The 16,557-nt window shown below is 36.8% G+C and overlaps 1 long non-coding RNA gene across 1 annotated transcript; it reads right to left on the reverse strand.

Annotated features, from left to right (window-relative positions):
* Positions 1-1,885: 1,885 nt before the first annotated feature.
* Positions 1,886-4,999, reverse strand: LOC123718362. The gene is made up of 4 exons (XR_006755009.1): positions 4,481-4,999; positions 4,064-4,184; positions 2,873-2,956; positions 1,886-2,795 (listed from the first exon to the last, which is right to left on the reverse strand). It is a non-coding gene; the product is annotated as an uncharacterized LOC123718362 (long non-coding RNA).
* Between the last annotated feature and the right edge of the window lie 11,558 nt (positions 5,000-16,557).

Consider the following 16,557-nt stretch of genomic DNA (forward strand, 5'->3'; position numbering starts at 1 on the left):
TCAGCCCATACGCGCCAGAAGGGGCAGGCCGGGCTGCATTTTCTTAATTATTCTGCGCCGCACCCCCGACCTCACCCCCGCTATATACAACATAAAGGAGCTGTTGTGTATACCGGGGGTCACCATTGAATCTTGGCGGGGCAAAAGGGGCCCCGCTCAGTGCCACCGCTGCCAAGGATTTAGGCACTCCTCGCACCAATGCCACCGGGCCTTAGCCTGTGTGCGATGCGGGGAGGAACACCACTCCGTCGACTGCCCCCTACCAAAGGGGGCCACGCCGAAATGCGCCAACTGCAAGGGGGCGCATACGGCCAACCACAGCACGTGTCCGGTGCTGAAGGAGGAGGCGCGCAATAAGCGCGCAGGCACGGTGGCGCACACCGCAGGGGGCAAGGGTGCCGCGGACGCGCGCGGTGCGCATGATGCGCGCGGTGCGCGCGGTACGCGTGGCGCCACTATCAAAGGGAGGAGAGCCGCGCACGCATGCGCAGGCTGAACGGCGCACCCATGAGCAGCGCGCCGCGCACCCGCAGGATGCGGAATTAATTTCGTACCCTGCGGAGCCTCCCAGAGGTCAACGCAGGCGCCCCCGAGGAAGAAGAGGCCGGGGGGGGTTACAACCCCCCGCCCCCCCGCGCGCGGAGAATTCCGCGCACTTCGCAGAGGGCCCCAGTAGGGCCGCTCCTGACTCCGCTCCAGTCGCTGGAGCCTCCAGGACTACACTGGAACGCCGAGGGCCTTAGGGGGAAAGGCCCCTACCTGCGCAACATCCTGCGTACACCTCGGTCCGCACATGCGCATCCTCCGGTGAGACCCGCTGGTGGGAGGCCGGACTAGGCGCAGCGCTTTCTTTGCTTCGGCGTCGGCGTAAGTTGGTGCAAGGCGGATCCTCAACGGCGATTGCTTGAGTTTTTAATGATTAAAAACTACGGCAATACAGTACATAGAGAGGCTCGAGTGCACTGTAAAGGCAGAAGACCGTACGAAAAAGCCGAGTGCTTAGCCGTCAACCTAGTGGAGCAGTGCACCCCGTATCTCGATCATAGCGACCCGGCGCACGTCGAACACGGGAACCGCGAGGTCGAACGCATCGTAGCACTGCCCCTCCCTCCCGAGCCGCTCCCTCCTACTTCGATCGCCGAGGTCAAAACTCTAATAAAGAGTTCTATAAAGAGTTTGGCTTCAGGCCGGCCCACTCGTGCGTTCATCAAGTCCATCGAATCACGGAGCACATCCTCTCCGGGATGAATAGCTCCCTGAAACCGAGAGCCACGGGTGCGCTCTTCTTCGACATAGCGAAAGCTTTCAACAAGGTCTGGCACAACGGCTTGGTTTACAAGCTCTACCACCTTAATGTGACACTAAGACTCGTGCGTATCGTACACGACTTCTTGTCCGACCGCTCAATGCGCTATCGCGTAGAAGGAACGTTATCGTCTCCTCGCCCCATCATGGCCGGAGTCCCTGAGGGCTCGGTCCTCTCGCCCCTTCTGTTCACGCTGTATACCGGCGACATCCCTAGGGCTCCCAATGTAGAGCTAGCCCTCTATGCCGATGACACCGCTCTCTATACCACCCACAAAGATAGAGGTGTCATCGTGGACAGACTCCAGACCACTACCACGTCGTTAGGCGAATGGTTTCGGAAATGGGGCTTCCAAATAAATCCCGAGAAAAGCGTAGCAGTTCTCTTTGCCAGGGGCAACCCCGGTGCTATCGCTAGGGATAAATTTCACCTCAAGACAGAGGTAACCCTATACGGGCAAGCCATTCCATGGCAAAAGTCCGTTAAATATCTAGGAGTCACGCTCGATAGCGGCATGTCTTTCCGAAAGCACATAGCCGCCGTTCGCAAGAAGGCCCATTTTGTCCTCTCTCGCCTTCATTTCCTCCTAAATAAAAGGAGTCAAATGTCTCTCAGACACAAGGTCACCCTGTACAAGGCCTGACGGATGAATGAGAGCACTTAAGTAGGATATACAACGAAACAATACAAGAGAAGGTACAAATTAAAAGTAGCCATATTCGAGCATACATGGTGGATGTCATGAAAGTGGATGAAGCAAGAGAGTTGTCAGGACTTTTGCAAGATCGTCGGCCTACCGGGAAAATGACGTGAAGATATAAGGTATAAAATTGTTGTTTGTCCACGTCAATTGTGTGTAGTATACGGAAATAAAAACAATCTATATTAGGTAAAAGGATTCTACTGATAATATTTATTTTAAGCTCCAACGGCAGTATAGCTTCCAAGTTTTGTTTTCTTTATAGGTAATGACATTTCAATAACATTCATTGAAATATATTGTAATTCGCATAGATACCTGGTGCTGAAAACCACGACAACGTCTTATATGAATATTGTAATTAATTCCCGTTTAATACGGTAATTCCTGTCAGAGTTAAAGTTTCTTTTGATGTTTAGTTCGTCTTCTGCAGTTTTTGTCAATTTTGTACATATTAGAACATAAACAAGATGTTTCATAACACAGAACAAAGACACCATTTTGTATCCCGTTCACTTTAATACACTTCACTATATTTCGCTGTCTCATGAGAATTATTATAGATTAACGCGTCTCTTGTAAACTAAAATGGCGATTTAAAGAGGGAGAGTTTATCGCCCTTTAAAACTGGCTGTAAATGTAATTATAGATTAAATGAACTATTGTTTAGTGAGCATTATGCTACCTAAAACATTTCATTAAATTAAGTTTTAAATTTCTAAATCCTCATCATCGGTAGGCACATTTATACAGCAGACATGAAGGTAGTGTAAACATCCGGATGTGCTTCTGGAAATAACAATAACTTATGTAAGACATATACACTAATATAATATTAAAAATTAACTTAGAAACTATATAAGTACCCTATATCATCCTGGGGCGCATCATAACAGTTGTAATATGATCCGCATTCACCAACTTCGCCCGTGGCCGTGAAACATGAACGGCTGCGAATTGAAAAGGTAACCGTAAATCAAAATCTATAAAAAAGTCCTGATGCATCTATGGTTGCCAACTGAGTGCACCAGTAGCAGTCACGAATAATCCAATGATTTCAGAACAAACTACTCAAGGGAATTGTCAATGCCCCCTGGTACATTCGCAATAACGAGCTCCATTGGGACATGTAGTGGACGTTCGTTCTCATGTTTTTTTTTTAATGTAATAGGAGGCAAACGGCCAAGAGGCTCACCTGATGTTAAGCGATACCGCCGCCCATGGACACTCACATCGCCAGAAGGCTCGCAAGTGCGTTGCCGGCCTTTTAAGAATTGGTACGCTGTTTTCTTGAAGGACCCTAAGTCGAATTGGTTCGGAAATACTTCAGTGGGCAGCTGGTTCCACATAGTGGTGGTGCGTGGCAAAAACTGCCTTAGAAAACGCTCAATTGTCGAGGTGATACGGATGGTACTTTGTATTTTGCCTTGACGTCCGATAATGAAACTCAGCTGCGGGTATTAGACCGAATAACTCTTCTGAATGGTAAATGCGGTAGAAGATGCAGAGAGACTCAACATCTCTACGCGTTAAATATCCTTCATTAGGTTCGGTTTGAATTATTTATTGGTCTCGTTAAGATTTAATGGAAACAAGTTGTTTTATATGTGGAAAATATCTTGAACTTTATTTGGCTTAAAAAGAACAACACATTGGCTAGTAAAGTTCACAGAGTAAAGAGAAGGGCAAAGACAAACGAGTAACAGGCTTGAAATAAAAGACAAATCAAGTCAATGAAGCAAAAGGCGCGAAATTTAAATATTACAACAAGTTTTAAGTTGGAGTATCGTAATCGTACATGATGTCTCAGTGAATAGACAATGTATTTAAAAGATGTTCATGTTCGCTGACTGACATATGTTTTCTAGGCGTAAAGGCTATTACAATTTGTAATAAATGAAAATAATAACGTTTTTTTCCTATATTAAGGTATGGGTCAGACTTTCGGTTCAGTGAACATTGATAATTTTATACCAACCAATCTGGAAGATATCATCATAATCAAACCCAATTAAATGCACTGTAACTAGTAGTTAAAGTTATTAGATGAAAATTACCTATATTAGGTCTCAAATCAAGATTTTTCACCCAGGACCCATGTTTGAAAAACTATTCAGCCAACTACCAGAGCCGTCCAGACCATAGACAGATGTGAAAAGGAATATGCTGAGAAATAACCTAAAAATAATATATTTTAGAACTCGAAAAGCAGCTCCATAGAGACGCCAAGACGTGTTAATCATTTGCTATTATTATTTACTTTTGCTTTTACCAATCCTACCTTGTTGCTAATATTAAGATTTAGTAGAAACAAGTGTGTTGTTTATAGCATAAGTAAAATAAATTGAATTAATCAACATTTGGCAGGCGATATGACGCAATTTACATAAAGTTAACTTTTTGGAACCCAAATTCTTCTTCTTCTAGAATTTATTTTTTATGAAATTAAGTTAAAAATAAAAAGGAAAACTCACGTGATGGCGTTCATCATTATTATTATCGACATGGATACCTGGAAAAAGCAATTTCAAATAATATTTTAATTGTTAGAGTAACTGTGCAAAAACAAAAATCATCATTAGACAGTCACTGTCACATCTTGCTCTACTCTGTGAATACAAATGACCTTTATTTTAATATTATAATTTGAATGACATTATGTCATTATTATATTTAATGTACTAGACACGACCTTCAAGGAGTGAAAGAAGTTTCATAATATCAGTTAATTTGGTGGCAAGGCGATGCGCTCGCCATGTCGAGCAAAAAATAAACTGGGCCATACTATCTTTTTCTTGAGTTCAGGCCATTTTCGACCCCTTTAACTTCGTTGTGGATAAAGTTAGAATCCTGAATCGCACAAAACAATGTAATTGAATATTGTGTTTGCTACGATGGCCAAGTCAATGTATTTATTTAAAACACAAAAGATTTCTAATACTGATATGGTCACTATCTACCAATCGTATCTTATTTCGGTCATACAATGCGCAGAGGCGATGAGAACTTGGAGAATCAGATCGTGGTAGGTAACACAGAAGGCAAAACATCACGTGGCCGTTCACCAACCAAGTGTACCGTCAAGTGAAAGTCTCATCAACTCATCGTCCTGAAAACTGTACACTGTCGTAATAGAGGCGCTGGACAGAAACCGGTAGAAACAGATAGTCTGCTCTAGATGCTTCGTTGCTGACCACGACGCTTGGACATGAGCTGCCGATTAAAGAGAGCGTAAGTATGGATTACAGGTATCTCACAACTTTTTACGGTAGAGGAACAACGTTGCAATTTTGTTTTTTTACAAGTAATGTTTTTGATGGCATCACACAGGAATTCAATTCGCAAGAAAAGTTGAATAGAGAGATGAGTTTAGGTACCTAAAGTCAATAGCATTTTTGCGTACGTGACCTCCTTAAGTTGAAACGTTTCAGCATCGCAAGACCGAATGAAAGAACGATAACTTTATTTATTAAAAAAACATTATTTTGGTATATTTTAAACATAAAGTTTTCTGGCGCTATGATAGTTGACAATTATTATTTTTAAACGTTTCCGGCAAATTTTGATAAAAGCTTTCAATACTGTGATGTTTCCAAAATTTCAGTTTTTTAGTTATAGTTGTACAAATTTTTAAACTTATAAATATGATAGGGTTAGTGTTGTTCAAACCCTTTGCAAAAGATACTACATATCAACTTATACTCGAAATTATTATTGTATTTAATAATAAAAATGAATTCCTTCAAATTGTACAAATTTAGTTTATACGTTAACTATTTCATATAATATATATAATTATATTTTCTTAACAGCTTAAGCCTGACAAGTTCGCTGAATTGAGAGACAATGATATATAGGAATATACATATGTTTATATCTTTATGGCGATATCCTAACTAAATAAATACTGTTATTATAATTGTTTCCAATGGCTTATTCGTGACACATTATCAATTTGATAAATACCTATGTTTATTTAAACAACGATAAGTGGAGAATAATAATACAATTGAAAAACATAATGAGGAAAAGTTATATTATAATAAATATCTACTAGTGATAAAGCATTCTTATTTATTGTAAACTGAAGAACCAGGCGGTGAGTATTTTTGCACTTTTTACCTAAAATACAGATTACAATATCCCAAGAGACTGTTAAAATACACAAAATCAATGCGGGCGTGAGCTGGTTTATATTAAAGTATGATATATTGGGGAATTACATTTTTATTATATATCCGTAATTAATTAATTAATTGAATGTTATTGAACGTAGTTTTCAGTGTGAAATCTGAAATCGTCAACGAATCAAAGTCGTTGATCTATAGCAAATTATAAACTCGTCATCTACGAAGTCGGTAGAAGGGCAATGCCGTCTTGTTTCTCATCTCCGTTGATATTTTAATAATTTATTTATAATCACACTTTCTAAACTCAAAATATCCGAAATATAAAAAATAAATTTTATTTCCCTATATTAGATAAGTTTTATTTTAAATATTGAATTTTATATGTTCTAAACTATTATCTGGACACGTTCGTTATAAAGAAGTTGGACAAAAAGTAACTTTTTTAGAATCGCGTATTCTGTCATAGTTAGAAGGCGCAACGGTGCAATGTTGGTTCAGCCGAGCGTTCATGGAACGAATTTTCATACAAATTAAACGAACGTAATTTGATTACCGCTAAGGTCACGTGGGAACATAAACTGTCTCGTTTTTCGATGTCATGCTACGAATTAGCGATGCATCTAGTTGTTGTAGGAAGAGCTCATTCGTGATTTACAAGTGAGTTATGCATACTTGAGCAAAGTTAAAAGTTATATAAAATTACAGGACATAAATATATATTTCGACGTTTTTTTGAATAATATTAATATATTTAACATTTCAGTTTAAACTACTACATACGCTCAATTCGTTGGAAATTCGCTATTTTTTAATAAACAAGAAATAAATCAATAACACTTCGAATCTTTGCTACTAAATAAACATAGTCTTAGATAAATAGATGCACTACTAAAAGGTCCCATACCTTTTGACTTTTGAACTTATAAAATAATACATAATAATGCCTTACACACGCCGTCGACTGTTTGGGTCTAAAGCAAGCTGGTTTCCTCACGATGTTTTCCATCCCCGTTCGAGGGAATGTTAAATGCTCACATGGAAAGAAAGCCTATTGGTGCACAGCTGGGGTTGCAAATGAAATTAATTAAAATATTACCTTTAAGTCTTAACAAAATGACGTCTCAATTGATACTAAATATAAGATGACATTAATGAGTGTAATCTATACACTAAGGTCGCAACACGTGACTATTGAACGCGGATAATGTACGTAAATAATATTTATATTTTTACTAGCTGACCCGGCAACCGTTGTTTTGCCATGTATATTATTTCCAGGAAACATTTTTTTAGTTCAATAAAAATATCCTATATATAATAAGATAGGGGTTAATCGTAGAGGCGTGACAATTAAGGGTTGTAAGTGCTGTTTCATAAAAAAAAATTGGGCTGGACACCTCTTATCACTTATATCACGGGGTTTGAGATATAGATGGTAGCCAATTCCCAGACTTACTGAATATGCATAAAAACATTCATAAGCATCGGTGGAGCCATTTCGGAGGAGTATGGGAACGAACATTGTGACACAAGAATTTTATATATATAGAGATTCAATCTACATTCTTGGGTTGAGGGGTTCAAGAACACAGGCGCCAATTACAGATATATGTTGGCTCGTGATGGTACCCCTGAAGCCAGAGCAGTGCTTTCCTCGCTCGAAGAATAGGCTGAAAAGTAAGTAGGCTTACATAGAAAAATATTATTTGCAATAATCAAATAATATATATAAATGAATCCCTATTTCTCTTGGTCACGGCATCACGCGTGAACGGCTGGACTGATTTCGCTAATTCTTTTTCAGGAGAAGGTTCTTTTGAAAGAAAAAAATTAAAAAAATTCGCGGGAAATTTGAAAATTTAAGAATACTTTTGTTATGATATTTTTTTTTTCATTTCATTCAAACTTTTTTGAATTAACCTTATGGCGTTTTAGATAAAATTTACAGAATGCTGCAAATTTCGCCAAAGAGGATGTAAGAAAAATGAATATCGTTTAAAATAAATGCATCGATCGGATTTATTATATTGATAAAATCAATAACAGTTGTTAATTGTTTATGGCATTAATATTGTATAAAATCCATGTTTTTCACATGGTCTGTCACAGTTATATGTGGCCTGTTCGCATGTCGGAAAACCAACAAAACTATTTATTTACGCGCCAGAAAAACCAACAATGAATGTTGTGTATCATAAAGCATTTTTAGTAAATTGTACCAATTCGAAATCAATATTTATATTTAAGACAGGACAACGTCTGTCGGATCTGCTAGTTCATATATAGATATGTAGCCTTCGAGATGCAATACAAAGATTATAGCGGTCATACAATTTGTATATACCATTTTTATAGTACGATTTGTGTTTAGCCTCAAAAAGGCTTCAGTTTGCCGATTACCTCATCATCAGTGCAATTGTGGACCAGCGAGCATTTTCTTGAGGTCTGAGAACAGGTAAAAGTCGCTGGGGACAAATCTGGAGAATACGGTGGAATGAATTCGGATTTATTACGATTGAACAGGAAGTATACAGCAGGGAAATGCTGCCAGCATTAAATATAAACAGCGACCAAACTTTTAAAATGTCTATTTAATTATTATTAAATCAAAATTTATTCATATACGTAGTACAATGTACACTTATGAACCTCAATTATATTCCGGATATATTGCCAAATATTTTGTATATGTCCGATGAATGTTTAGTGTTCCAGCCGTATAGCCGGAACGATCGCTTTGCAATTTAAAAAGTCTAAATCATTTATTCATAAGTATAGGTAACATAATGTAATATTATAAATGTTTAAAAAATATGAAATGCTTGTAATTTTACATCACTTAATTAATCACGTAATTAATAATAATAAAATAAATTAAAAACAAAGATTTGTCTTTGTTTTTAGTTAATAGGAGCACGCACTTACATTCCCATGGGTAAAACGCACCATTTATTACGATGTAGCTTAAAAATATTGTTAATTGTGTGTGTGTGTTGTTCATAAATACTTTGAATCTATAGCAAAGCATAATATATTATATATTAATACATGAGAGGCATTAGAATGATTCAAAAAATCAGTATAAATAGAAACATAACCAAGGCAAGCAATGTATTAGAACACGCTCAGTCACAAAAATGGAGGTGGGTGTGGCGCGTCTACGTGACAAGAGGTGGACGAAAACGGTGACCACATGGGCGGGTCCACAGGGAAAAAGAAAGAGAGGTAGACCTGTGACTAGGTGGGAAGACGACATCATAAAAACAGCTGGTTCCAACTGGATTCAAGTAGCCCAATCTAGAGAGGACTGACTATCTTTGGAGGAGGATCTTAGGTGAACCTAGAGAGGAGTTCTTACAGAATGAAGAATAATAGTGTAATAGTAAGATTAAGGAAAAACTAAGTAAATTTAGGATACAAACTTAATTACTAACAAAGCTAATAATTGCATGTAAGCAAACTAACTTAATCTAACTTCTTGTTTTATAAATAAGAATTAAAAGACTTTTTTTATTTTATATGCTAGGCTGATCCATTTTATAAGTCTCCGTCTCTTAAGCGTAACATGCTGCTAAATTTGTTGTTTTTTATTAGATATAGGTGCGTAACACTGAAAATGTTTATAACTGGCCAGTTAGAAACATTGCTAATGAAAACTTTTTTTAATTAAATTTTAGAACGCTTTGGTAACCTAATGTAGTATTTTCCATTCATTTGTCATTTGTTTTTGTGAATTGGTGGCAAATCTAATCTTGTTACACGATAAAGTGAACCTAACGCGAGAAAATGTTCGGTCAATGATTCCGTATGACTTTCGTAGTTGGCTTACTCAACAACAAAGCTATTATAGGCCGAGATTCGATTAGCCCCATCTCGTGCCACTATTTACAATTGGATTAACAAGTTTTTGCGTGGACATTACAATCGCAATGATGATCCGCATGAGGGACGTCCTTTAACAGCGAGTACTGAAGATAACATCAGTCCTGTGCGACGCATGATAGAGGAAGATAAGAGAGTGAGTTATCAGCAGATACGGGCAAGCCTAGGCAGTGGTATTGAGTCAAGTTCAAAAAAGATTACAAGAACATTTAGGCGTCAGGAAGCTTTGTACCAGATGGATTCCCCATACTTTAACCGACGACTAGAAACACCTTCCACCAGAAGTTGAGGAAAGACTTATATTTGTGCCGTTTATTATTAATCATATAAATGTATATATTTAAATTGCAATTTTTTTTTTCAAACTAGTTTATTGTCGTTTATTTTTGTAACACTATTTCCTTTCTATCATTGTACTGTTTTTCATAAAACGTTGTGCACTGCTGTTATTGATGCCCGTGCATGTATTGTCTTTAAGAGTGTCGTGTGTTCTCTGTACTTATGTGTTTAAATGTTAATATTTTTAAAATAAAATATCATTTTAATTCAATATAATTTCAAAAGGAAATGTTTGTTTGTAGTAAAATCTTTGGATCTATTGATTAATAAAAACTTTTGTTCAGATTTCATTTTAAAATTGACCAACTGCTGACACGGCTCACGTGTGTTCCAAAATGTTAATAGCTGAAGGTGCGCAATACACCAACAGCTCACTTAAATAATATTATGTATGTGTGAATAGGTGTAAGTAGTATTTAAGATATTGTCTTTGAACAATAAATCAGATTTTAATATTGCTCTGTCGTATTCATTTCTCGCTTCCTCTCAAAGTAGCGAAGACTATTTCAAGCCCTTAATTATCGTGGTGAGCCTGCCCGATTTGAGATAATCCCACCACCTCGAACCTTTGATCCTACCCGTAGGGCTCCGTCTATTACCTTAGGTCTCTTGGTGCAGACATCCTGTACTTATTTATATATTCACTATTTATGTGTTAGGGTACATCTGTAGGGCTTAGGGATCCGTAGGGTTGTTAGGTTCTTACATTTCACCCTCTCATATATTTAGTTATCTAATGCAGCTTGCTCATAAATACATGACATATACAATACAGATACTCCTGACATTCAATACAGATAAATATTAAACACACATTTCACAGTCCACTAGTTAGCAAGCTGTACAATATCGTTATTTCAACCCAAGTAAAAAGTAATGTAACATTATGAGTTATAATTAATAAAAATAGTATGCAGTGCTGGATTTACCAGCAGACTGAGTAGGCTTAAGCCTAGGGCGGCGGATTTGAGGGGGCGGCAAATTTGTCCCAAAAATTTCTTTTTTGTCTTAAGGAAATAAAAAATTATTACAGATTATTGTGTTGTAAGGAATTGATGACTTCTTTTTATAAAATAATTTCTCTCGATCTCGAAGATCTCGACTATTTTTGCTTTCTGGCTATTAATTTATTCATTCGTGGATTCGATTATGACTGGATTAACGATGCCACTGATGTCTATTCGAGTTAGTTGCAATGCTTTATGTGTATCAGAGCCATGTTTTTGGTTTCGGATGTGAATATTGCAACTGAAGAGAACCTGTGTTTCAACAGAATCGATGCCCAATGGCAGATTATACCATTAATTACGTTTGTAAGTATCTGTCTTTAGTGGTGAATCCACAATGTACGACTAACATTACGACATCATTTCTTGAATTGCGGTATCTTGTATGCGGTTGTCATTATATTTGTAACCTAGTTGTAGTTGTACCTTTCCGACCACTTGAGCAGCTCCTTTAGAACTGTGACTGTACACTATATCATTTTGCTTATTGTAGTGTTCTTTATAGTTTTGTACGGTTCCTGGGTCAACGGGATGCTTCAAATAATAGAGATTTATTGATTTACTCTATATTTACCACTCGCGTGTTACAATAGAATATGAGCGAAATAATGACGTGCTAATTGCTATATACCGAATGAATACAATTTAACAGTCAAAGAGAGTGCCTACGTCTGGCTATGCTCTCGGGGTGTAAATCCCATGATTTAGTTCGCTATGAACGAATGTAGAAGAGAGTGCCTGCGTCGGGCTATACTCTCGGGACGTAACTGCGACGATTTTGGAAATCGTCACGCTTATAAGTGATCGATATGTACAGCCATGGCACGTACAAACATAGGAATTTGTCAAGCTTGTAAATGAGCAAGAATGTACGAACCTTGGCACGTACATAGGGATCATCACGCTTATAAACTAAGAAAGCCTGAGTAAGCAAAATGTACACCCCAGGCAAAAAGTGCAAGATGAATATGTAGTGCTTTACAAGATGAAACCATTATATGCTTAACTTATGGAAATGTTTAACAGTCTCTAAACTTATGTTAACACTTCTTATACTATTCCACGGCACTATTACTAACACTAAGAAATATCGGAGTCCGGTCCCGGGTGGGTCTCTCTCGTGCTTTTCACCTAAAAGAAACTCAGTCATTTTTTACCTTCCGGTGTAACCACCAATATTGTAATGGTCGGGTGGAACTACCATGAATTGTAATGCTCCTCTAAACAGATCTCTACCTGCAGTAAACATGACAGTCCCTATATCTTCAGGCGTAAGATGCCATGATGGAGCCATTTCTTCTTTGCAACGACAATTGCAAATACATATGTACGTATATATATAAGATCCCGCTCAACAAGCGACAGGGAGATTTAAAAAAAAAACCCGTATGGAAAAAAACGTTGGAGCTTCGACCGTGGGCCTCAAGATTTTGGTATTTACATAAAATATATTTTCAAGCGGTGTTGGTGATGAAAGCCACGGCATTAACTTCAGCGGAGATGTCACAGATCTCCACGTATCTTGCTCTGACGCCATTTATTTGTGTCGTTGTGTGTGTGCCAATCAGAGCCTGCGTAAACGCGTACAAATTTTATAAATCACAAAATTTTCGATAGATGACTTATTAGTTTTGTAAACACAATAAAATATATAAAAACTCGTGAACGTATTTTATTATACCACCACACCATTAGTAAATTTAAAAGGTAAGAAGGTGATCAGCCTTTTGTGCCTGAGGCACGCCTTTGAATTTTTGGGTCTAAAGCAAGTCGTTTTCCTCACAATGTTTTCCTTCGCCGTTAGAGCTAATTTTAAATGCGCACATAAAAGAAAATCCATTGCTATAGCCGGGGATCAAACCTACGACTTCAGCGTATGAGCGTCGCACGCTGAAGCCACAAGGCCAACACTGCTATGGTTATAAACAACTCCTTAATATCAGCCACTCAGGCCTTGAGCCAGTCAGCGGTTTGACTCGCCATGGCCTTCATTCCTCCACAGCCTCAATATAAAAGGAGCCTTGGGCTGGCTACGAAACCGAAGTCACTGATGCTATAGGGAGTTACAAAACATTAGCGCCTACTATAAAGCTTCCAATAGGGATCTGAATATTGAACTTATTAAAGTAAATATACGAAAATTGGGTTGAACGCCGTAAGAAGGCATCTTATAATGATGCTTTTTGAATGGACCTACGCTCTGGTGTTCTTGGTGCGCAACTCCCACTTTCTTCGATTAAAATTACGATGTCAAAAGTGTATACAAAGAGCAAACTGGATACAGACATCTATAATATTTTTGAAACTCGTTCGAGATGGACGTAAAAGCTTAACAATAAATAGACGCAGTATGGTATAATTGTAACTTTCTGAAGCAAACTATCTAGTTACGTACCTTTGCTTAAGAAGCTCAAAGCATCTATTCCCTGTATATATATTTTAGTAATGTACCTTTTTGTAGGTAAAAACATAAATATTGTTAAGTCCATTGTCGAGTAGACATGGAGAGATGTTGACATTCAAAGATCTTACTACTAGTGTTTTTAAAAATCGACATAATGTACTTACTTTTGAAAAAAATTATATTCTATTAATCGTTATTTGCGAGAAGAATTATAATTAATATGAATTTAATAATGTAACTAATATCTCCTACTTTGAATGGTCCAGTAAATAGGCTATCTCGCTCTTACAATTTGATTACTAAGATCGATGATGATTGATGGGTTTTACAACAGTCTGCCAAATTACCGTAACCTTGTTATTCATGCTCTTAATGAGGTCTAAGATTTCATTTAGTTTAGTTATTATTGATATTTTGTTGTTTTACCTATTTAGTTTAATTAATTATTATTATTATTATTTATTGTGTTTGTTTGTTTTAATTTTCTCCATTTAGGTAATCTATACTTATATTCTAATATAATTGATGTGTTTTTTATGTGTGTCAAATTTGTGATGTCATATTTTCTTATATTTTTTATGGCATGCACATTGTTTTAGAACGTGTAAATAAATAAATAAATAAAATAATATAAGAATTTAGTTGATATGAGTCACAATGTAATAATTACAATTAATTATTGTAACTTCTAGTCTACCTTTTAAGGAAAATATGTGTGGCAGAATATGCTAACTTTAGATAACCATAAAAAAAATTGTACCGTATTCTTGCAAATAAATTATTATTATTACATATTATTACAACGGTTCTAGATTGTTGCAAGTTTATATTATAGACTGCCTATACACTTCTCTAGATATTTTATTCTCTAGAAAACATAAAAATAGCTATTTAGCGAATGCTTGAAGTTCCATGCTGACTATCTATAGTCAACTTTTCCAGCTGTCTAAATTTTGAGCAACGACTTTAATCGTCAAAACGTAACTGATAAAAATTCTTTTTTTTTCCTAAATAAGAACGTTGTAACTAATCAATACGTCCGTCGTCTTACCGATAGCATTTTTTTCTTTCAAAATTATTGTAGTAAAACAAAATGTTTGTAGGACATTTATTTAAAAAAATTAACCTATTTTTTCAATAATTCATTACTCTTCTGTATTTGTGTTAAGACATAAGCAGTGTCGTCTTGTTCGGAATCGTGGAGTATTTGCTGTTTCAACTTGTTCCTGGTGATTTCATTGAGGAGTGGTTGTCTCTGTGAAATAATCTTAGACTTAACTTTATAATTAACGTTTTCATTTTTATTTATGTAATAGAAGGCAAATGGGCAGACGGCTCACCTGATGTTAACTGATCTTATTCTTATGTGTCTTATCTTGTCTACCTTTTTAATGTTTAGCATGCTCCTTTCCATGCCTCGTCGACATGTATTTATATTGTTTTTGTTTTATTTGTATATATGTTGCATGAGAAATGCATATGTTAGCCATGCAATAAGTTATGATTTCATAACTCTCTTCTTAACCATTATAGACATATCACTCTTAAATATTCTACTCTCTATCGGTAGTTCGTGCTAAATCTCGTTTATGTATCACATCTATCAGGGCCTGCCATTCGGGCCGAGGATCATCCCTCCCTCAGGAGTCCAACGTTCTTCCTCCACTTTAAACTAAAATCAAAATTTCTAAATCTGCTCTTGGGATACTGCGCAGGATTTTAACAATTAATTTAGAGAAATGGAACTCTGTGATTAAACCAAAGGTGACATGGGATCACGCAAATGGATAGAGTTGAAGATTTGAGGTAATTGACGATGTCCAGAGAATTGTTTTAAATACAGCTTTCTGTTTAATCTTATGAATTTATGTGTCTGTCTCTTTTACTGTCGCTTTTTCGTTTCATCGAATTTTAAATCACAACGATGCTAAAGATGTTTTCACTTCTATACTTATTTTTTATATAACAAACGGGATAAACAAGGCGGAATACAATGTAGTGCATATAGTGTTACCGAAAAATAATGTTTGTGTCTCCGTGACTTAACCCAAAAAACATCAAATCCAATAAATTTTTAACGTATGGTACCTATACATTGAGTGTGATTTCATATATATATATATATATATATATATTAGTATAAGATACTTCTTGTTACAGATATTGATACGAATCGCGCATTATTTGCATTATGCGAAATCACAACTGAGACGTGAGTGGCGTGGACCGTGTAGATTTTTGACAACAAGTACAATTCATTCGAAATTCGAAAAAAAACACCAAAGCTATGGACGTGATTCGAAATTCAAATTACCGCACCACAGTTCTGTTCATATTTTGAAATTCACAACGCGCTACATAGATAAAATTTGAGTATTTGTTTATTGGGAGAAAATAAATAAAAATATTTTGTATTACGTATTTCATTTTTTTAAATGTATGTGTATATAATTTAAATGCAAACGATATATCAATTATTTTTCTAAAATTCTCCAATGACAACATCTTAAAGTGCTCCTAGTTGTCGTTCTTAGGACGTATGAACTTCATACCAAGGATGTAAATTTTCTACCAGTTCCTGGCAAAAAGCGGGGGAAAAGAATTGGCAAGACTTTGTCACTTTACGTTTACTTGCTAAGTTTTGCGCAAGGCAAATGCACTGCAACCATAACGCCTCGCTTCGCTTGAGATATTGAAACATATCTTAACTAGAATTAAATTCAAAAATAGGTTTGAATTTGAGGGAAATTTCAGGATAAAATCATTCAGAAGAGAGAGAGCTTCCTTAT

Source organism: Pieris brassicae, chromosome W (assembly GCF_905147105.1).
Source record: "Pieris brassicae chromosome W, ilPieBrab1.1, whole genome shotgun sequence".
NCBI lineage: Eukaryota > Metazoa > Arthropoda > Insecta > Lepidoptera > Pieridae > Pieris > Pieris brassicae.